This window comes from Chelonoidis abingdonii, chromosome 1 (assembly GCF_003597395.2).
Source record: "Chelonoidis abingdonii isolate Lonesome George chromosome 1, CheloAbing_2.0, whole genome shotgun sequence".
NCBI lineage: Eukaryota > Metazoa > Chordata > Testudines > Testudinidae > Chelonoidis > Chelonoidis abingdonii.
This window is the reverse complement of record NC_133769.1, coordinates 280,901,224-280,919,845: the sequence shown is the minus strand read 5'-3', so window position 1 is coordinate 280,919,845 and position 18,622 is coordinate 280,901,224.

Sequence of the window (18,622 nt, the reverse complement as noted above, 5' to 3'; positions counted from 1 at the left end):
GACCAGCTCACAATGATATCAGTGAAGTGACCCAGGTGATCCAATAGTGCTTGCATCACCTTGAAATAGTATCACTTTCTGTTTATGTACTTATTTACAAGTTGGACTGGTGCCAGGGTACAGACATGCATCCCATCGAATGCCCCTCTGAGGTTCTGGAATCCCATTGCTGCAAATCTATGCACGATTTCCTGCACATTGCTGAGAGTCACAGTCCTGTGTAGCAGGATACACTTACTGGCCCTACACAATTAGATGATAGATCCAATTCCAAAGGATTTCCCACTGACAGATAGTAATTCAGCATTGCAAGCTTCCTGAGCATGGACACTACTTGCTTCTCTCCTGTTATTGCAGCTCATTCTAGGGCAAGTTTGGCACAGAGATCAAGGAATGTGGCCTTTTGCATCCAAAAGTTATGCAGTCACTGCTCATCATCCCAAACCAAACCTGCATTATGATGCAATCCCAGCAGTCAGTGTTTTTTTCTTGGTCCCAGAAATGATGCTGTACTGTGTGAAGCAGGTCTGTGAATGCTGACAGCAACCTAGCATTTTTTCCATTGTGTCCATCAGCCTCCAATCATTGCTGTCAAACATCTTTTCTTCCTCCTCACATACCTGGCTGAAATTCCATATATACAGGATAACTGTGTGTCCTGTATTAGCAATTATTAGAACTGTGCTGAACTCTGCAAGGTCCACACTTCTCTCAGAGAAATGACAGAGACTGAAAAGCACCATGCACAACTGTAGGAGTTTTAAAAACAGCATGAACATTATGGCATGGAACAAGCATTGAGGACTGGAGAAAATGGCACTGTGGGCAACTGAACCCTAGTTTCCAGAAATCCCTGGGCAAATTGCTGATCTCCTGCAAGGCACTGTACAAACGTCTCACAAGGCATTGTGGCAATGTGGTCATGCTGCGATGTCTACCCTGGACTTTCCATAGATGCCCATCAGTGAAGCAAGGACTCAACTGCATACCCACCTTTGTGATACACAAAAGGTCGCAGCTGTATGTCAATGTAATTTACATCAGCCGAACTTTATAGTGTAGACATGGCCTCAGCGTTTACAGTATCTGTGGATGGGGAAACCTATGACAACCTTTCAAAAGCATCTCTCCCATGTACTTTAGGTTTGGGATACAGGAGAACTCCAGCATTATATCTAAGCAACTGCAGTTTTTGGAGGTTATTTTTCCCTCCTACATTCTCTTCAGGGAGAGAACTGGCCCCAATCCTGATCATATGCTTAACATCACTTCTTTGCATACTCACAGTAATTATTCATGGTAGGAAAGTTCAGCATGTACTTTATGTATTTTCAGAATTGGGGCCTTAGTAAATTATGAGGAGACGGGAATGAATCTCACTAAGCAAATAAGAAAGTTGAGAAGTACATTAATTTTAAAGCAAAAATTATATACTATAGTATCTGCAATAATCAAGCGTATCAGCTATTAAGATGCAAGGGTGAGACATCTGAGAGATTAGAAAAAGGGAGGAAAGCAACATAAGGGTCTATATTCAATGATAAATCTTATAATATGTTTTCATTAGCTTGAATGTTCATCTGTTTAACAGAGATTTTTAATGCATATAATGAAGGAATACTGAGAAAATAGTAGCAACTAGCAACATGTTAAGTACACCCATTCTATGGAGCAAGTTTGCAATGTAGGTATTTAAAAGTGTGATTCTGTGAAGTTAAAATTATTGTTCCATAAAAATGATCTTGTCAATCACCCAGGAGTAATTCCTTGCAGGTAAAAGCAGCAGAGGATCCTGTGGCACCTTATAGACTAACAGACGTTTTGGAGAATGAGCTTTCGTGGGTGAATACCCACTTCATCAGATGCATATCAGATGCATATTCACCCACGAAAGCTCATGCTCCAAAACGTCTGTTAGTCTATAAGGTGCCATAGGATCCTCTGCTGCTTTTACAGATCCAGACTAACACAGCTACCCCTCTGATCCTTGCAGGTGTGCTTGAGGGAAGGATTTAGGCTGTTAGGAAAATGCTGTTCAGACACTCAGTGAGTGCTGGCCATTAGTAAACTGATGTAGACCAGGAGCAAGTTGCTCAAGCAAGCCACTGTCACTTATCTGGCATTCTAATGATCTGTTACCAGCTTTTAATGTGCAGATAGTTACCACAGTGTTTGCAAAGGGCAACAATGTTCAAGGTACTGAGTGCATGGAATAAGCTGCAAGAGTCAACTCACTGTGAGAAGAGAAATGATCAGAATGCACACCACATTACAGTCTGAGCAAAATCTTACACTTCAAAGAACAGAGGGCATATCACAACACTTATATTATCATATCTAGCCATTGAGAGTTTGATCTCAAAGTGTTGAACAGCCTCCATTCTCACTGAGCAGGACTGAGCCAATAAACAGATGCATAGGATTGACCCCTTGATTTAGTCCAGGTTTAAAATTAAAGTCCCTTTGTGAAGAACAAAAAATCGGGTCTAGATCTGAAGTTGGATTATAAATGTTCTGTACACCTGGGTGTGTTCAAATTCAATGCTTTGGCCCAGGGCTATCTCTATTCTTAACAAATAACCCTTACTTACTATTCAATCCCCTGAAAAAAATCTGATTTTTTTTCTAAGTAAATATAATCTCATTAGAAATATTAGTTTCATCTCTGTTTTAGGCATAGTAAATTTCACACCCATTTTGTTAAATGCTTTAGCCTGACAGGATTCTTGGAATCATAGAACTGGAAGGGATCTCGAGAGGTCATCTAGTCCAGTCCCCTTCACTTGTGGCAGGACTAATTATCTAGACCATTCCTGACAGGTGTTTGTCTAACTTGCTCTTAAAAAATCTCCTATAATGGAGATTCCATGACCTCCCTAGGCAATTTATTTCCAGCGCTTAACCACCCTGCATTTAGGAAGTTTTTCCTAATGCCCAACCTAAACCTCCCATGCTGCAATTTAAGCACATTGCTTTTTGTCATATCTGAGAAGTTAAGAAAAACATTTAACACAAGAACGGCTGTACTATGTCAGACCAAAGGTCCATCTAGCCCAGTATCCTGTCTACTGACAGTGGCCAATGCCAATTGCCCCAAAGAGAGTGAACCTAGCATTTTTTCTTCCTTTTCCTTGTAACAACCTTTTACATACTTGAAAACTATTATCATGTCCCTTCTCAGTCTTCTCTTTTCCAGACTAAACAAACCCAATTTTTTCAATCTTCCTTTATAGGTCATTTTTTCTAGACCTTTAATCATTTTTATTTCTCTTCTCTGGACTCTCTCCAATTTGTTCACATGCTTCCTGAAATGTAGCACCCAGAACTGGACACAATTCTCCACCTGAGGCCTAATCCGAGCAGAGTAGAGCAAAAGAATTACTTCTCGTGCCTTGCTTACAACACTTCTGCTAATACAGGTCGCCTCAATGTGTTTATCCACACGCAGTAGGAGAATCTTTAATCAATTTCATATTATATCCTCAAACCGTAGGGCACAATGACATTTCAATACACTTTAGAAACTAAAAATCTCTTTAAAATTCTATTGTCAGACAAGCTCCTCCCCAAACTGCATTTTAGTTTATCACTAAATTCACATGAAATACCAAATATACCTTTGATCCCATTTTACTCATAGCACATTATAGAGTTATCCTTCTAAATTTTAATCATAGCTGATCTTTTCAGTCAATAACTTTGTCTTATACTTTTCAATTTTATACATTTTAACAACAAGGAGAACATTTGTGACTTCTATTGTGTAATTCATCCAAGAATATAGGAAAACAGCTTTATAAACATGAATTAAGACTATAATATTTGCATGAGGTGAAGACTATATAAGGATAACTTTACATGCAAATCTAAATACAACCACATTTGTGATTAAATTAATCAGATCTTCAACAATGCTCAGCATTACTAGACAATGGATTAGGACAGGAAGTAAATAATCAACTAAAACTGAAAGAGAAATTGTTAGGAAAAATGTACTTACAATGCAATTTGACCAAGATACTGGGATAAAAACAGGTGTGTGTACTGTTGTTTTTTTTAAATTCATTGTAGCATCAGAGTGACAGAATCTGTCGTATAATTAATTTCATTACATACATGTTTTTTCCCATACTTACTTTCAATGTTTCATTATCATCGCTTTCTGCATCTCTGACTTTCCATAGTTAAGATTTACAATTGTTTCCATACTTAAAATTTTGTGATGGTTGCTATTTTGATTTTACAATTCTTCAGATATTTTTGAGACTGTAATATTTCAAGGTAGAACTTTTACAGAGTTGATCTCTGTCTATTTTTTTTAAATTAATCTAAAATTTTTCACCAATGCATGAATGAGAATGGAATTAATGTTTCCCATTATATTAATATATAGAATAACTCTTCAAGAATAGCACTAGTGCTGATGGCTGGAATTTTTGAGAGAGTCTAAAGGAGATATGAGTCCAAATCCCCATGACATTCAAAGAGTCAGGACCCTAGCTTCTTTGGGTTCTTCAGAAAATCCCAAATAAAGGGACAGTGAACTAATCTGAAATGCTGTTCAGCGACTGGTTTCAATTTGACAGTTAAGCCTTTGAAAATTGCACTTCACACATGCACAGTTAATTCACCATGTGACTTGTTTCTATATTGATAAAAGGCATATTTGAAGTCAGCTGTGTTTCATGTCCATAGATAGCTAAATTAGATACACAATCAGTTTCTTAATGCCTCAAATTACTGCAAATTGTCTTGGATCCACTTCTAAATATTTCAAATAATTCAAACTCGGGTTAAAGGAATCCAAATTCCTCCCATATCATTCCCTGCCTACATATCACCTTGGCCTAAGAATGACCATGGGAAGCTCTGATTTGTCTTCCTACTTTTTCCAGTGGATCACTTTAATAATTCTATGGATTTTTCAACTTTTACTTAGAGTAGGGATTGGCAACCTTTGGCACGTGGCTCACCAGGGTAAGCACCTGGCAGGTCGGGATGGTTAGTTTACCAGCTGCGTCCACAGCTTTGACCAATTGCTGCTCCCACTGGCCACGGTTTGCTGCTCCAGGCCAATGGGGGCAGTGGGAAGCAGCAGCCAGCATATCCCTGGGCCCGCGCTGCTTCCCACAGCCCCCATTGGCCTGGAGTGGCAAACTACAGTCAGTGGAAGCCACGATCACCCAAACCTGTGGAAGCAGCAGGTAAATAAATCAGCCTGGCCCACCAAGGTACTTACCTGATTTAAGATTAACTTGTTACCACCCCCATGGAAAAAGGGATATTATTCCTCCACCCATTTTATAGGTGGAAGAAATGAAGATCAATATTTACATAAGAAATGTGTGGATAAACTGGCATAAAATGAGAGATTCCTGATGTAATATTTTCATCTCTTCTCTGTGTTGTGTCTTATAAGAATTGCTCTATATCTAGTTATGCTATCAGGATAAAAAGCACCAAGCTGCACGGTTCTGAATGGAGAAAAGTCAGTGATTCAAAGATCTTCCAATCTAAGTTTAGACAATTTGCAAAAAGTAACAAAGAAGGAGAATGGGGCAGGAAAGACAAGTCCAACCATAGTGAGAGCACTATGTACACAACTAGATGGTTTTGAGTAAGACATTTAAAGTAAAAGGTATCAACAGGCAAATAAACAAGATATACCGAGACTACTGATACCTAACCTACCTACTCATAGTTATGGAAGAACCCTTGCTGGAACTGTCAGGAAGCAAACTGGCCCAGCTTTACACAGTAAACCAGCCACTACAGTTCCTGTATCCCATATCACATCTCTAGTGCAGAATCCACAAAAGCGACTTACAAATATGCCACACCAAGTCAGTTCCAAGAGGTTGAAATCTACATTTCCTGCCTAAATGAGGAATGTGCAGAACTCCTCAAGCAATATGCAGAGTGGCAATCCATCCATTGACATACAACTTGAACACTTGTAGAACAGCAAGATGAGAGAAAGCTACTGTGGATTCAAATATGTCAAGATTCACTTGCAAGGCCTGGGCACTAATCACAAAATGTGGTGCTGCACCGCACTATTATCCAGTTTCTCCAAACAGTATTGCTTCTTACCTGATAAATATCAGGAAAACAGATAAGGACAGAAAAATTGAGGGACTAGTGAAGAAGAATGGTGGCAATACAAAGGATGCCTACCTGAAACTGAATGACTTCAACCTTTCACTGCAGATAAAGGAGAAAAGGTGATCAAAACATTTAGAACATGTAAAATCTATTAGTTTGATAATATCACCCATGAATTCCTGAAGAATCTGTGGAAAACTAGCAGACAATGGGCTAGGCAACTTTTTATCTAGAATCATCCTGGAGAATAAAATACCTAAGATCTGGTGGAGGGAAAAAGTAATAATTTTGCCAAAACCTGAGAGAGAACACAGACTTACCAGAAGTTACCACCACATCTCTTTGCTAAGCTGCATGCACAAGTTATCCTTCCACAAATTGCCCCCACAATCAAGGATATCTTGAGCATAGCTCAAGCGGGTTTCAGGCCAAACTTCAGTATATATGATTACATGGCATCTACATAAAGAATGGCTTCCAAACCAGGCAAAAGACAGATGCAGTATTCCAATATCTTACTACTTCATGTGACACAATGTGGCATACATACCTACTGCACAAACTATCATTGGTCCTACCAAAGTGTGTCACCATAGCTGTGGAACTATTTGGGAGGATGCTGGCCCAAGTTTCATTTGGACAAAGAGGAAAAGACAGCTCCTGGAGGTCTGAAAACAGTCTACCTCATGGCTCTGTCCTAGCATACACATTTTTCAAACTTCTTCACAAATGACCTTCCCAACACTATTGCCAGGCATTTTATTTATAAAGACAACATCAGTCTGGCAGTACAGGACCAAGATTTCAGTAGTATAGCAATCCTGAATGCAGATATGAAAAAAAGATGTAAAAGGTTGTAAAATATTGTAAAAGATGGAGACTTAAACCTACCTGGCTCCATCTATACCACACAAATGCCAAGATACAGTTTAACATCTTCCTGAAAGACAAAGCCTGCATATCTGCAAGTCACACTGGATTGTATCTTGACGTTCAAGAAACACCTTACCAAGACCATGCTGCACATAAAGACGAACAACTTGATTAGCAAACTACCTGGTTCTGCTCACCAGGGAGACAATGAGCAGACAATAAGGCAAACCCAGAATTTCTTGTGCTATTGTGTAGCAGAGTTGCTCCCTCATGTGGCTCAGGATTAGTAGACACTCAGCTGAATGAAACTATGCATATAATAGGGACCATGAGACTGACCAACCTGACCTGTCTGCCAGTCCTATCCAGCAATACCCCTCCTGATATCAGAAAACAAGTTACCTTGTAGAATTTGCTTCTGAAGGTTTAAGACATGTCACATCTAGCTCATTGAGACGGTTTTTGCTCAAGCGTTCCACTCTGGACAATTCCCTTAAAGAACTTCAACATCATCTCCAGGTGGCATACTAGGCGGCAAGAACAAGCTTCAAACAAACTCAGTGAGTATCTGATGATAAATCCAACAGTCCAAAGAGCAGCACAAGCACCCACTAGTGAGTCTGTCTGAGTTTCTCTCACTGTTGCTAAGTAACAGGGAAAGTAGAGCTGCAGTTCCACTGTCTTAAAATTAGAGCACCTAATAAGTGATTGAAATCCAATATACTTTCTGTTCTGGTGTTCAGGGAGCACATGTTTTGAAGTAACTAGCATTGGGTGCTCTGATGCACAATGGAGCATGTAATAAAGTCAGACTAAGTTCCTCCAAATCTCTGGATATACTCATACATAAATGCTAAATTATTACAGCAAATGTAAGGAAAATTTTGCTTTCACTATTTTGTTTCTTACAAGTTCTTACGCTCCATATTGAGCTGCTTCCTTGTTGAAGGTTTGGCACCCTTTTCTTGTGTGGCAGGAGAGTAGAGATCGGGTGACTTGGTAATCTGCCCAGTAACAGAAGGGTATATAAAGCTTGCTCAGCTAGTACCAGTCACTGTCCACCACAGCTGTAGCCAAGTATCCGTACTCTCAGCCAAGACATCATGTCAAGAATAGAGATGTTGTGTCAAGAGAAAAGATAGAAAAATAGCTTATCTGTGCCTGATCCTCACGTGTCCTGAAGTCTTTGTGGTATCCTGGATTCCTGCATCGTTGCTGGCATCCTGTGATCCTGATTGTCTTCTCTGGTGTCTGTGTCCTTTTGTGAAGAATGGTAATGTGTTAATCCTTTTATCTTCTTCTTTTTTCTACCCATTATGTGTATTTTGGGGGGGTTCTAGGCTTAAAGCCTATTATTCAGTTAACAACTGAGTGGTTTTATATGCTTGTTATAGTTATTTTTGGGGTCCTAGTTTAATAAAATGTTTGTTGCACCTATCCTTGCCTGTTTGGTTCATTGATCAATAAATCATAATATCCTGAGTGACCTTTTTAACACAACCATTGTGATAAAATATTCAGTACAAAAACTCTTAAAATATTGTCAGTCACACAAATGTTCAGGCCTTTTTGTCAAGGCATTACAAAGAACTTGTAGCATCATATCTAAGTCCCATTACTGTAAGAAATAAAACCTTTGTTGCCCACACTTGTAATTACTTTAATACATTAAGTTTTGTCATTTATCATTACCATTATTTATATTTCATTAGTACCGAAAGCCCTAGGCAGGGTTCCCATTACATTAAGCCTTGCATAAAGGAGTAAAACAAAAACTGATCCTACCCCTTACAGCTCACTCTAGGAATATGAAAACATGGAACAGATGGTTTCACTGATAAATGGGGATATGGTGAGGGTGGGTGGGTATGGTGGGGAAGAGAACAGCAAAGCAGGTCTATTTACATAATTGAAAAGTCTCAGGTTGTAGTAGTCACAAGCAGGCACCAGGTAAGCTAATACTACTCAGTTATGATTTCTAGATGTTATGGCGAGAGGTTTGAAGGAGAGATTTAAAGCAGGGTATGAAGGATGCTTTAGAATCATGATGGAGAAGGTCATCCCATGCATAGAGAACAATATCATCCTAGAGGTCTTCCATGCTTAAAAATGAGGACATTGGAAATGATGGTTTCTCAAATCATTCCTAACTCAGTCCTCTTGAGCATATACAGGTTGTTGTATAGTGCTATATGGTATTGAGTTTCATAATGCAATTATGGCTTATATAATCTATAGAAAGTTGGAGCTAAATTGGAGTAGTTGCATATGGGAGTTCTCTTGAGTGGCAGACTGGAAATTATGCAGAAGCAGCTTCATTTACATTTAGTAAATGGAGAGTTTTAATGAATGTTTCAACCATTACAGCAGTCCTAAAACTACTTATTCTGATTTTAATTGGAGTCATTCTCTGTTCAAATTTTCCATATCTCAGATTTCTATATGGAGAATGCATAGCTACTTCACAAAAGATTTTGAGGGGAGCCGGAGGCTTTGGGAGCTCTGGGGGTGGGGTAGAAGATCGGGTTTTGTGATCTGAAGAGGAATGGGAGGCAATTTGAAATTGTGAGATCACTCCTCTGGCACAATAGAATTCTATACCATAAGGGTAAAGCTGATCTGTACAGGAAATGGAACTTTCTTGGGAGACATCCAAAACTGTGGATAAACTGATTTGGGAACTAAGTTACAAAAATCCTTACCTTCAAATGCAAGACACATTTCTTTGACCTTGCTTTAGCTAACGTAAAACATGTATATAGAAAACCCTATCAAAAAACACTTCACTGAATGCAGTTCTTACCCTGATGAGAGGCTGAGAAGAAACACCACATGGCAGATGTTAGTCACATTGCATAATGGACTATTGAAAAGTGCTCAGATATGAAGATGAAGAGTATGACATACAAACCTTTATAGAATAGAATGCTAAATTTGGTCTTTACATGTTACATTTCTATGTCAAAGTTCACACTGAGCTGTAGGATGTTCACCACTCTGAAGGCTATGTTTTTCAAGCTTTCTGCAGATCCAGGACAATAGCACTGATTTACTCTCAGTTAGTATTCACAGGCATAAAAGTTAGAAGGATACTTCTAAATTCTCTGTTGCCCAGCAAATTGTGTAGTTCTTTACACCAGTGAGTGAAATGGAGTGTAAAATGCTGCCATTCCAACATGATAGTTATTTACATTAGTGCAGAGATTCTCAAACTTAATTGCACTGTGACTCCCTTCTGACAACAAAAATTACTACAGGACCCCAGGAGGGGGACTGAAGCCTGAGCCCGCCCAAGCCCCAGCCCCGACACCAGGGTGGGGTGAAGCCAAAGCCACACCTCCCCAGGCTGGGGGGTCAAAGCTGAAGACCAAGCACTTTAGCCCTGGGCAGGGCCAGTGCAAACATTTAGGCAACCTAGGCGGTCGCCTAGGGCACTAAGATTTGGGGGTGCCATTTTCTTGGGCAGCGACCGCGGCGGCCAGATCTTCGGCCACCCCAGTCACCGCCAGCATTAAGGCGGAGAGAGCTGGGGCAGGGGACTGCCACCTGCAGCAAGTAAGGGGGAGAGAGCACGCAAGGGAACTCCCCACCCCAGCTCGCCCCTGCCTCCTAAACTGATTGGCGCCGCAAGCGTGGGAGGCGGGAGAAGTAAAGCAGCAATGGAGTTGCCACGGGGGGGCTCCTCAGGGCGGAGCTGCTGCAGGGGGAAGGGGCCTCAGGGTGGTGGCTCGGGGACAGGGGAGGGCACAAGGTGGAAGTTTCTCTTAGGGCATGCAACGTCCTTGCACCGGCCCTGGCCCCAGGCAGAGGAACTGTAACCTGAAGCCCTCGGGCTTCGGCTTGGTCTTCGGCCTTGGTCCCAGCAAGTGTGAGCAACCTTGGCGACCCCATTATAATGAGGTTGCAACCCACTTTATGGTCCCAACCCACAGTTGGAGAACTGTTCCACTAGTGCAAAAACCTTCACCAGGTGTAGGGCAACAGAATCTGCCATTGCCATTTGCTGGATCACAGACTATATACTTGCAGTGGAGATGAATTAGTTGATCAGAGCTTTGAAATTCCTGGTTTGGGATCATGACAGGGGCTGCCATTCTAGTCAAGAGTTCAGCCTCTGCAACAGGGCCACCCAGAGGATTCAGGAGGGCTGGGGCAAAGCCGGGGAGCTGAGGCACTTGTACTCACCTGGCAGAGGTCCGAGTCCTCGGCGGTGGAAGGCCCTTCAGTTGCTCCATGTCTTCGGCAGCACTGAAGGACCCTCCACCTCCGAAATGCTGCCAAAGTCCCAGACTGCCACCGGGCCAGAGCTTGCGGGGCCCCTCCAGGGCCCAAGGCCTGGGGCAAATGTCCATACTTGCTCCCCACCCCCTCCTCTGGGCAGCCCTGCTCTGCAATCTGTAGATCTTAAGAAATCTGTCTGACATTTGAGCCATCTGGACAGCAGCCTATGGCTTTTATATTGCCAGTTGGTCCCTCCTCCTAAAAGGCTGGATGGTCCTTGCAGCCACTTTTCCAGTGGCCAAGCCCAGTTCAGCAGTTTGCAACCATTCATCTTCCATTCCACATGGTGAGCTGGAGTGATCATTGTACATCTAAATGAAATACTGTTCCACAATGTAAAGACAGGCTTGGCAGTCTGTACCTCAGTGATGTTTTGATGATTTTCTGGTGGATCCATAAAAACATTTTTTTTAACCAGTTAGTGTGAATGACAGTAAAAACAAACTTGCTCCTTCTAAGAACTGGTGGGGGCGGGCGTTATTTGGAGCTATCAGGAAGCACTTTTAAAACATCACTAATAACTACAAATACACCATCTCTCTAAGAGAAACATCTACCTGATCAAAAGGCAATTCTGTGGGTTTTTTTAGTTGAATCAAGGGTGCAATTTTGAAAGTCAATTAGAACTGGGCACCCAGATCCAGTAGTAGCTTTGGAAAATCTTACCCGTATTAGATAGTTCTTCTTGTATGATTGCAACAACAGTTCTTGGTTAACTAAGTATTTTTCTTTGTCACTTAATGCAATGAATCAGTAAATCAGAGGTGCACTCAAACCAAAAGCACAAATCTGAACACACAGAAGCTGTGGAGTGTTTGGAATCTGAATTAAAAACTAGACCTTGATGGCACAGCTTGCCTTTATAACTCTAAAGATAGAAACCAAAAACTTGGCTTCAATCACTCCTATTTTGGGAATAGATTTTTTTCTGGCACTCCAGACTCAAGTCTAAATGGAATATTGCAGTATATGCACCTTTAAGGGAACTCAAAAAGAGGAAAGAACACTTAAATCGTATTTTTGCATGGTACACCTACAAAATATTAGGAAATAAGTTAGGAAATTAAACATTTTAAGATATAATTTATTACTTAAGCTTTTATAAATGTAAAATGTAAAAATACAATTTTAAAGTCCCTGTCCTCATGAAGTCTTGCCTTCCTAGAGGACAAGAGCTCACTTTACAAAAAACTATTCTTTCACATCAAAAGTGGCACACTTGTTGGGAGAGTCTGAGAAATGAGATTTAAATAAACAAGGAAAAGGAACAATCTTCTAATCTCTACAGACAGTTGCACCATGTCAGAATGGAGATCTATTGATTGCTATTTATGGGGAATCTAGTATAGTTAACAGTACTTTTTTTTCCTCTTAAGCGCTACAGTTGACAGAGATGTGGGAAGTTGAGGGTGAAGTGTGGTGGTGGAGAGAGTACTATTTTCTTGTTCTCAGCTCTGTTAAAAGGATATGTCACAATATGTAGCATTTGCACTAGGAATGGCTTATGCTGATCTAACCTTTAATGTATATTGGCATAACTCCATTCAAGTTCTATCAAAGATAAATCCAGATGCACACATACGGAGTTCAGTACTCTGCTAGTATAAACTAATGCAATACTGTACTGAAGTCAATTGGCCTATGCTGTTTTACACCTGCTCTAGATCTGTACTTTAGTATTTTCCATATATATTTCTAGGATTCTGTATGCATCTGACTGCAATATGCTTCTGTGAGTCCCTCAAACTGTCCTATTTTACACAAGATTCCAGCAATTTGAAGTTGATTTTTTATATTTAGGGTGAAGGGAAGATTATTTTCTTGGGTTTGTTCAATTTTTAAAACAATCACAAATCTAATTCACTTTTTTTACAAAATATCTCAATTGCATGTTCAATAAAAATGTCCATCTTAATCACTCACACCTAGAAGAGTGATGTTGGAATGACAGATCATTTACCAAAAGGGAATAGTTCAGTAAATGAAACATTCTTTTACAATCTATATACAATTTCAAATATGAGTTGTGCACTAATGAATGCATTTGTAACCTGAACACCAGTTTCTATTTGTTCTACATTTTGTTTAGTTTTTAATGTCAAAGGCCCCTTCCCCAATTGCATAATGGAATGCTGTATCCCTTTAACGTCACCATATTGTTATACATTGAAACCTCAGCACTGTTAGTACTCGGAATGGTTGAGAATCTGAGAACCACAATCTCTTCAGTGCAGCAACTCTGCCATTATAGAAGAGTACAATGAACCTGTACTGTTATGTGCATGCAGGGATTGACTCTCTGTGACTACACTATATGCAAGCATGCAGATGACTATGCAAAGGCAAACTTTGACCTTTGCATACATGTGGGCAGATACAATGGGTCATAGGGAAGGATGCTGTGCAGTCACATACCACAACAAACATTGGTTCTCCTCCTGTATTCAGAAGGGCATTTGTCTCCCTCCTATGCAACTCACGAGCAGACAGACAAACACCTGGTAATTCAGTGTTATGGATTCTGGGTGCAAGCAAATGGTACTATATAGGTGGGCATGTGCAGAAACTCAGAGATCAAGTCTATCTGATCATAGATTAAGAAAAAGTGCTTAGAAAATTTGTGTGTTCTCTAAGCATTAGTATCACTTTAACAAAGTGTTTCATTGACACGGAAGTTAGAAAACACAGAACCTCAGAGAAGGAATCGACTAGTACAGAGTCAGACTGTAGCTGGTTCAAGCATAGGTTTGCAGGGGGCACACAAGGAACTTTTAGTTTTGTACCTCCTCTGCAGGGGCTGGTGACAATTACAGCTCTTGAACTTCCAGAAGGTACTGACAGATCAAGATTAGTATCACTGATGAGGCTAACCACCCTAAAAGAGGATAGGAGGAGACAGACTCACCCTGTCTATTGCTCCACTGCAGCCAGAAAGTTGGCTCGCTTCAGAGGCAGTGTTAAAGGATGCAGTAGTAGATGTACTTCTCCTGTACACCAGGGAAGTCTTCCTAGACCTCAAGATGGGTCATTGCAACTCTCCATTACCCTCACTGCAGGCACATTTAAGCCATTAGCAAAATTTGTCAGTGTTTCACCACCCTGAAGATCTGCCCAGACGTGAAATCAAACACAGACATGTCAGGCTTTTTAAGTAAATGTTTGCCAGTACCATACATTTCTCCAAATATAGGATACTAATGCTCGCATAGCACTTCTGGTCCTTGAATAACAGGATCCTGGTTAACAGAGAAATGATATATGGGAAAATTAAACAGATTAGCTCTAACATTAATAATCTTACCTGTGTAGGCAGATCTGTCACAGCTTTGTCAGGTATTTGAAGCGTTGCAGAGGGGTTCAGAATAACTGAAACTCTTTGCAGCTCGTCTCTTAACTAGGTTCCTAATATTAAATGCAGTGCTGCTGAAATTGAAGTAAATGAGAATTAACACTAAGCACCCTGCAGGAAAAGGCCTTTAATTATTTTCTGCTACATATTTTCACTTCATTATTGTGCTATAGACTGTCTTCATATTTCTAAAGTCAGTTCCCTACTTCTGGCCCAATTTGTATCAAAGAAAATCTGGTGGCCTAATACTTCAGGGTTACTGTTTCAGGGTTTTCCTTGCAGATTGCTCTTTAGTAGTCCATCAGCCATCAAGCTCAACAAGCTTGCAAATTTCACCATGTAGTGTCATGTCATCCTCCCCTTTCTCCTAGCTTGTAGATTTTGATTAAACTGACACAGTGGTTCAAGTACATCTTTCAGAAAGAGGTGCATTGCTTTGACTTTCTGATTGGGTAGCCGAGAAGCTCCATCTCAGCAGTGTGAGAATCAATAGACAAGATATGCAACTGCAGGTTATCTCATATGCCTGTCATCTACTTTATTACCTTTCTTTTATAGAATAGTTACAGTCTGGAGGTTCCACAGCTAACATGGTAAGTGGGGACCAGTCCAGTGCATTAATTATGCCTGCAGCTACATTGAAAGAGACACTCAACTGAAACTGTCCTCCTTATCCCTCTAGTGGCTTGTTCCTATATGACTTGGAAGCATAAGAGTGGATTAGCAGTAGATAGAAAAACAATTTGGACTAGTAAAGAGCCTCAGATTATCTGATTTGCTGCAGACGTCAGCCAAAAGACAGCTGCACCACCTGTCATTAAAAAAATCCAGTATTGACGATTGATTTCTAAATTCATACTGAAGTATTCAAACATCCACATTGTAACAAGCATTTGTAAGCACTCTCCCCCTGACAGCTAGCTGGGAGATGGAGAGACTTCAGGAGCAAACTGTATTTAAATGAACATACTTATTTTGCTTAGATATCTGTCAGATAGAGCAGTGTTGCTCTAAGTGATCAACTTTGGCTGATGTTGAGTTACAAAACACTTCAGTACTGCAGCAGGGGTAGTGAAATGCTGTCATCAATGTTGTTATTATATGAATAAAGGGGAGCAGACCTATGATTAACCTGTCCCAAATGAGGGAGTCACTCTCAACTGAAAGGACCTTGTTAAGCCAGGGGTTCAAATACAGGAGCCCTGTGAAAGTAAGAGGGTAGGGGACAGGTGTCCCAGCCAGGAGGTGTGGCTTCCCCCTAAGGGTCCCCAGTCTCATTTAACCTGTTCCTCCCCACTGTTCAAAGAAAGAGCTAAATGGGCTTCATTAGGAGCCTCTTTATTTTAAATAACAGGAGTACTTGTGGCACCTTAGAGACTAACAAATTTATTTGAGCATAAGCTTTTCTGGGCTACAGCCCATTTCATCAGATGCATAGAATGGAACACATAAGAATAGTATATATGTATATTTTAAATGCTCAGTCCAAGCTGAAATCAGTTGTGGTGGGATCGTGTTTCTGCCCAACCTGCTAAGAACTGAAAATCACTAAGATACTGACCTGCAGAAGTCACAGCAGAGAGGCAAGTGACAGCAGAAGGTAACTGGCAGTCGACCCGAGGGAAAAGCAGGAGCAGAATGAGTGGCTGGCAGGGCAGACAGCAGAGAGTAACTGTGGCTGGAGCAGTGAACAAGTAGCTGGAGGAAGCAGTGAGCAGTTGGCTGGTGGGAGCGGAATGAGCAGCTGACGTATTCTCAGATGGCAGAGCAAGCAAGATGCCTTCTTCCCTGGGTAGGAAGTGAAGTCACACAGATGCGTCTCTGAATCCTGGGTCTTCACTGATCAAGGACAACAACTGTGAGTGGGGTATGGTGAGGGAGCAGAGAGGGGCACAGAAAATGAAATTTTGATTGTAGAACCCAAGAACATTAGGTGGAACGCACTGCCCACACACTCTGGAGTGAGTGTCCTGCTCACAGTTTCATGATTATGAATCCCGCTTGTGGCATTTTCCCTAATTAATGTTGAGTGACTCCATTAAAAGTTTCTTTTCCACACTCAGACTCTTTGCTTGCGAGTGGGGAAGTATTGCCACTAAGAAGCACCCAGGGGTGGTGTGTCATTTTCGCACACTGGGTGGGTGCTCGAGATGAAAAATCTACTCCAAGAACAATAGGTAGGCCCATCAATAAATAAATAAAACAAATGATGCGTCTATTAGATATTTGAAGGATATCCTATGAAAATCTACAGTTAAGGCTCAGAAATAGGGAAACTTCCAGTTGAGTGGAGGCAACCTGCTTCTGGGGGTTACATAGATATGGTTTTAGGGAAAAAGATGAGGACACATAATATGATAATGAACTCCAATATATTTGTAAAAAGTCAGGTATGGGAGTGATCTGAAGGATTTTTCTCTAGACATAGTCTAGCGATGGAACTGTCAGGGGGATCAGAACTAGGACTACTTCTTTGGCCATGTAAGATTTTCTTTTTCTGTCCTTAAACTTACACTGCCTTGACTAGGTTCGTTTATGAAAAGAGTAAATCTAGATATGCTAAGTAAACTCTTAAATCCATTTCCTCAGTTCTTAATGCTTATTAAAGGAATTCTACTGTTCTGTGGATGTTACAAATAACCAGTTCCTCCCTAAGAAGAATTGAATGCTACAATATCACAGAAGAGATGCTAGAGGGTCACAGGGATGTGCTGAAGGGGCGTGAGCAGAGTTGTCTTCTCAGTGAGGTGTGTTGCCATCAGGCTGCAGCAGGCCAACAACTGGGGAGATACCAACAGAACCCAGAGAAGATTTGACCCAAGCACTCTTCAACTGACAGGTAGGACCCTAAACATGTTACAAGCCTCCTGTCCTCAGATAGTTTCACAACATATCTTCCTTAAGCTAAGACACTTTATTTTTCAGTCATTAGGAGGGAAACATAGCTGTTTTGGTGAGTCATAGAGGGAGATTTGGTCACTGAGGTAGCTGAGTCAATAGCCATTGATGGCATCGAAGATCAAGACTAAGGCCTTGCATTATAAAATCCAGTGGAAGATGTGAATCACAGGAGTGATGTGCTCATATCAACTCTTCACGCTGATGACTGGTTTTGTGCATAGTAAATAAAGCATAATTATCTCTAGATCAGAGAGACTCAGTTTGCAATAAACAGTAATTTTAGCTTCAATCTCATTTATTTTTAATGTAAAGTCATTAGTATTAACATCCATTACTGTGATAGTAAACAGTCCATTCCAACAGTTAATTAGTCTTTTTTGAGGGGAGTGGGTCCAGACTTTAGCTTTGTGATTAGAAAATATACCAGATTTCCTTGTTCATTTTTTGTGAACATTCAGATTATTCCTTCTGTAGCAACAAGAAAGGCATCAGCAAAGTTGTATAATATAAAGATGCAGGATAAAAAATACATTTTAAATATAAGTAATTGTGGCATTGGATAACAGCTTAAGCATAAGAAAGTTTCAACTTCAAGTGAAAAAGACTGTTATATAATCTATATGTCCAAGGGAAAGAATAAGAAAAAAGTCTGGGAAATTTTTTTTCAAAAATCATAAATCTTGAAGAGAATAATGGAAAAATGCTCTATATTTTCTTATCTGCAATGTCTGACACCAAAAACTTTTCATGGACACTCATGTTTCATCTTAATCAAAATGTTTAGCATTAACCAACATCTTAAGATTGAAATGCAGTTACCTTCAGTTTCCACTGTCCTTGTTTTTCCATTACCTTTCACTTCAAATTTATCTTGCTGTCTAATCATTTACTTCTCCTTTCCTTCCCCCTGGACTGTAGTCTGTGGACTTCTTCAATCTAAGAGATCCCCATGCATTTTCTGAAATTTTCCTTAATGTCATTTGCTTCACTTTACAATATGTCTGAATATATCTGTCCACATCAGTAATATTGGTCCACTGGCCATGTTTTCCAGAGTATCAATAAAGGGAGATGGTTTTGTATGGCTAGTGGTTCCCAGCATCCAATACTTTT